We start from the raw sequence: 5861 nt of genomic DNA, 5'->3' as shown, positions 1-5861 counted from the left end.
GTCCCTCCCGCCCCCAGGAGGCCGGCCCACTGCTCCTTGGGATCGTCCTCCGGCCGGGTCCCAAGTCGTCTGGGGCACCGTGCCCACCCCCCTCTATTTATAGTTACCCCCTCCGTCACATGACCCCCCCTGCCACATCTGATCTGCCCTGAAAGCGGGCGCGGGGGTGTACCAGGGCTACGGCAAGTGTGGGAGGGAGTTGGGAGAAGCCCACATCCCACTTCCCTCTGAGTTCTCCCACCCCTCAAGACAGCCCACCCCCAGATCTTTCAAGGTGAGACCCCAGTTTGTCACGCCTCTCGCAGGAGTGGGCATCTGCTAGGGCAGCGCCAGGGTCAGGAGGCGATGACCAGCCACTTACCTGGGTCAGGAGTCTGCGTCGCTCTGCCATCCGCACCTGCTGCATCCCAGGCCTTGACTTCCTGTCAACTTGCCCACCCGCCTGTCTGTCCTCTCTGTCCATCCCTCCACCTCTCTGTCCACTCCCTCCTGCCTCTCCCTGCCCCACAGGCTCCCATTCTGCCGGCCCCTCCTCGTGGGGCTTCCGGGGACAGATAGGGGGGCAGGGAGGGGACCGACCTTGACCATGGCTCCCATAGTCCCAGGGTGATTTATCACCTGCAGGCCAGCGGGCTGCCCACAAACAGGTCAGCCACTGGGTGAGAAGTGACGGAAAGAGCTGGACCCTGGGCAAGTTCTGACTCTGCCCTCTCAGCAACTCCAGGGTGGGGGTTCCCTGCAGGCAGGGGTCTCCCAGCTGGGACCCTCCCTGGGGGGCAGGATAATGGGTTTTCCTGCCACTTTCCATCATCCCCTGACAAAGCTGACAGGAATGAGGGATGAGAGGACAGGAGATAACTTCCACCCTGTACACCCCTGCCTCCACCCCCACATCAGGGGCAATAAATGTCTCTGGCCAAGGCCAAATCAATCCATTTGGCACGCCATCACCACTCCCTCCCTGGCTGGCCTGGGCAGCTCAGGATCCAGGTGGCCAGGATGGCCAGGACCTACAGGGAGCTGGGCTAGGCTACAGACGGCCGCCCAGCTCGGTCGGGTTCGGTAAAAGACGAGAGCATCTTCCGCCTCAGCCATCTTTTCAAGAGCCAGGAAGCCTGGACCACAAGACCCCTTTGGACCTCAGTGGGCCAGTCAAGGTGAGTCCCTCTTTCCACACCTGCCTGAGACTCCCGGGGAGAAGGGATAGAGGGTGGGATGGCGACCCCCGAAAGCCCCGGCAGGTCTGGAGCTGCATCCTAGCTGAAATACCCCAGGTTCTCACTGGGCACTGGGAAAGGACCCAGTGGGAAGAGGGTCCTAGGGTGGTCTTGGAATTAAGGCCTGGGAGAGGTGGTTGTTTCTTGCTCTCTGAAGGCAGATGTAGGTCCTCTTTGAGGGGCCAAAGTCTCGCACCTTAAGGACTAGAACCAAGAGAGTGGTTGGGCAGGACAGGGGCTAGAAGGTGGTGGGTCACTGTATCCTCTGAGACCTCAATCAATCAATCAATCAGTCATATTTATTTATTTATTTTTAATGGCATTTATTAAGCACTTACTATGTGCAAGGCACTATTCTAAGCACTGGGAGATTACAAGGTGATCAAGTTGTCCCACGTGGGGCTCACAGTCTTCATCCCCATTTTACAGTCTTCATCCCCATTTTACAGATGAGGAAACTGAGGCACAGAGAAGTTAAGTGACTTGCCCAAAGTCACACAGCTGACAAGTGGCGGAGTCGGGATTTGAACCCGTGACCTCCGATTCCAAAGCCCGTGCTCTTTCCACTGAGCCACGCTGCTTCTCCATTTATTGAGTGTTTGCTGTGTGCAGACTACCGTACTAAGCCCTTGGGAGAGTGCAATGTAACAGAGTTGGTAAACACGTTCCCTGTCCATAACAAGCTTCTGGTTACAACCTAACTGAAAAGAGAGGAGGGGAGGGGATGAGGAAAATATCAATTAATGGTATTTGAAGGACTGCTTACCGTGTGCAGAGCCCGGAAGATAGAGGAGCCCCCACTCTCCCCCTCAATCACTGGTATTTACTGCGTGCTTACGGTGTGCAAAACCTAGGAAGTAGAGGAGCCCCTGCTCCCCCCCTCTTCGTCACCACAAAGTTTTCTCTGCCCCTGAGTCTTCCCCAACCTTCACATCCTCAGTGAGAAATGGGAGATCAATCAATCAATCAATCAATCAATCGTATTTATTGAGCGCTTACTGTGTGCAGAGCACTGTACTAAGTACAAGTTGGCAACATATAGAGACAGTCCCTACCCAACAGTGGGCTCACAGTCTAGAGATGGAGCCCCTCTTCCTCCAACCCCCCCGGACAACCTGCCTCTTACCTCAGCAACTCAGGACCTCACCCGAGGGCAGGGGCCTGGTCGCTCGGGCAGCTGTCCCCCGACCTGGCTCTTTGGGGGTGCTCCCTAGCCAGCTCTCCCCCACAAGCCCCCATTCCCCATCCCGGCCTGTTGGCCTCAGCTTCCCCAGCCCCCTCCCTCCACTGGCCTTCCTGCCCCTGGCCGGGCTGGGAGGTAGAGGAAAACCAGGAAGGGGGGGTTAATTTTAGAAGAGAATCCCAGGGCAGGAGGTGGGGAGGGGGAAGGGAAAGAGCGGAGAAACCCAATCCCAGCTGGGATGGGACTTGGCTCTCTGCTAACCCCAAAGGGTCACAGCTCCAATGACAACTTCTCCAACCCCCATCCCCGCACTGGTCCCTTGTTCCTGATTCTCCCAGCTCCCGCCTCTCCCTACCCCGGGCCTCTGTGCTGCTCTTTATCCTCCATTTCTCCCCCCAACCCCAAATTCTTCTAGTCCCTGGGTGCCGGTGTGGAAAGTGACCGAGGAGTTGCTGCACACATTGGCATGCCCTCCAAGCCGTTTCCCCTCCCCACGAGGAGTCTCATAATAATAATACTAATGGCATTTGTTAAGCGCTTACTATGTGCAAAGCAATTCCCAGTTAAGGCAGAGGGAACATCACCCATCAGTACTGAATAATGGGAGTACTGTGAGCCCGTTGTTGGGCAGGGACCGTCTCTATGTGGTGCCAACTTGTACTTCCCAAGTGCTTAGTACAGTGCTCTGCACACAGTAAGCGCTCAGTAAATACAATTGGATGAATGAATGAATGATAATAATAATGGTACTCATTAAGCACTTACTATGTGCCAAACACTGTTCCAAGCGCTGGGGTAGAAGTTAATCAGTTTGGACCCACTCCCTGTCCCACATGGGGCTCACAGTCTTCATCCCCATTCTATAGTTAAGGCAACGGAGGCAGAGAGAAGTGAAGTGATTTGCCCAAGGTCACACAGCAGCCAAGGGGCAGAGCTGGGATTAGAACTCAGATCCTTCTGACTCTCAGACCTGTGTTTTATCCACTAAGCCACACTGCTTCTCCACTGTGGGAGATACAGTCCAAACTGTGGTCTTACTTAAAGTCCAGCTGGTAGGGTGGGCAGGGTGACAGGCCCAGGTGGGGAACTGATCAGTTCCCCCCAGCCTGGCCTGACCTCCGCTCCAGGGGGGCAGCTTGGGCACCAGGGAGGGGAACTGATCAATTCCCCCCAGCCTGGCCTGACCTCCGCTCCAGGGGGGGCAGCTTGGGCACCAAGGAGCCCCTTGGAAATCACCTATGGGACATCCTAAACAGCACTCCCTGGCTGAGCCCATTCCTCTCAGGGTTTCCTACTCTGCGTGTCAGCCTCACAGGGCACAAAACCACACCTGGGTCTCTGCAGCCCACCCACCGAGGGGCTGCTGGGCCAGTGGGGCTGAGTACTGCCGATAGTGGAATACCCACCAATGCAGTTCTGTCCACTTTCATGCCCGGGGGCTGGAGAGGAAGGGGCTCGTGGCCCGGGTGGGGAGAGGGGGCAGCCGGACCCTGGCAGAGGGAGTTCTCCAGAGGGGTGGGGCAGACAATGTAACCAGTGCCCCCTTGCCTGACGGCACCCACTCACATAGCCTCAAGCCTGGCATCAGGACAGACCCCTGGAGCCCTTCAGCTGAGGTAAGAGGCTCAGTTCCTCTAGGCAAGGGGAGGCAAGCCTGACGGCAGCTCCTCATTCACTCCCACCTGTGCCCGGCGGGAAGGGAAGAGTGAAGGGCATTTTTCACTCCACATTACTCCAACTGACTCTCTCCTCTCCTTCCCCATCGCCACACGACCTCTTGAAGGTTGGCGGATCTTCCCGGCCCAGCTGGAGTCCCCAACCCCTCACCTTTTCACTCCAGGCTAGTTCTCCGGGGAATCAATCGATGGTATTTAATGCCCGCTTACTGTGTGCACAGCACTGTACTAAGCACTTGAGAGAGTACAGCATAAGAGTTGGCAGACACATTCTCTGCACAGGCCTCGCCTCATAGTGTCTCCTCTGGGCCTCTCCTTCAGGGAGTGTCCAGGCCAGGGTCCTCTTCCTCATTTCCTAAGCTCAGTGGAAAGAGCCCGGGCTTTGGAGTTAGAGGTCATGGGTTCAAATCCAGCCTCCGCCAATTGTCAGCTGTGTGACTTTGGGCAAGTCACTTCACTTCTCTGGGCCTCAGTGACCTCATCTGTAAAATGGGAATTAAGACTGTGAGCTCCCCCATGGGGCAACCTGTTCACCTTGTAACCTCCCCAGCACTTAGAACAGTGCTTTGCACATAGTAAGCACTTAATAAATGCACTTTATTATTATTATTGTTATTATTATTATGGACCCAGCTGGTCTAAGCTCTTCCCAAGAGCAGCCCCTGGGCTCACCTGAGCTCGTAATTTATTTGGATGGAAGAACCTCCAAAAGGCTTTCCTTGAGCCCTCATTTCCCCTCCCCTCTGCCCCACTTACCCATTAAACACTTCGATACTTACACCAGCCCCAGAGCACTCACCTCTACACCCTTATTTCCCCTAATTTATTTTAATGTCCATCTCCCCTTGTAGACCCTAAACTCCTTATGGGCAGGGATGTTGTCTACCGACTATTGTATTGTACTTTCCCAAGCGTTCAGTTCAGTGCTCCCCACAAAATAAGCAGCATGGCTTAGTGGCTAGAGCACATGCCTTGGGGTCAGAAGGACCTGGGTTCTAATTCCAGCTCCACCATGTGTCTGCTGTGTGGCCTTGGGCAAGTCACTTAGCTTCTCTTTGCCCCAGTTACCTCATCTGTGAAATAGGGATTAATACTGCACAGATGGTGTCCAACCTGATTACCTTGTATCTACCAGCATAGTAAACACTTACATACCATTTACATATAAAGTAAGCATCACTATATAACTGATGTGACAATCTGCAGTTTCCCCTCTGGCTTTCAAGTGGGGCAATTCCACCCCCCAAGCCCTCCTTCTAAGGCAAGGATTAGTCCCTTCACCTCGTTCAGCTCTTTTGAGCTCCAATCTAGCCTCCCCCCATTCTGCCCACAAGCTCTGGGCCTTCACCCACCCCATCCTTTGCGGGGAAAACCACCTCTTCCTGTCTCACCCTCTCCCGACCACCCGCCGTTTTCTGAGCCCACTTCAGAGCGCATGCTCTCAAGCCCACCTCCAGGAGAATAGAGCCTGAAAGCCCCTAACCCTCCACATGTGAACCAGGCTCCTGGAGGACAAACAACTCCCTCCCTAGTCCCACTCAGGGAGCCAGGCCGTCAGCCCGTCGGAGCTGCTGGAGAAGGCTAGGCCCTCACAGTTTCCCCAGCAAGAGCGAATGGCAACAGATTTTGGCGGGGCAGGTTGATGTTGGACTGGGGTGGTACCGAGGGGACGAGAGGAAGGCCCAAGCTCCAGTGGTGGGGAGCGGGGACATCCTGGGACGAGGTGAGCCGTACGGACAGAAGTGGCACGGAGACTCCGCAACAAAGATGTTTTTTATTATGGCA

Source organism: Tachyglossus aculeatus (assembly GCF_015852505.1).
Source record: "Tachyglossus aculeatus isolate mTacAcu1 chromosome 12 unlocalized genomic scaffold, mTacAcu1.pri SUPER_6_unloc_1, whole genome shotgun sequence".
In the NCBI taxonomy this organism is placed as follows: domain Eukaryota; kingdom Metazoa; phylum Chordata; class Mammalia; order Monotremata; family Tachyglossidae; genus Tachyglossus; species Tachyglossus aculeatus.
Note: the sequence above shows the minus strand (reverse complement) of the source record.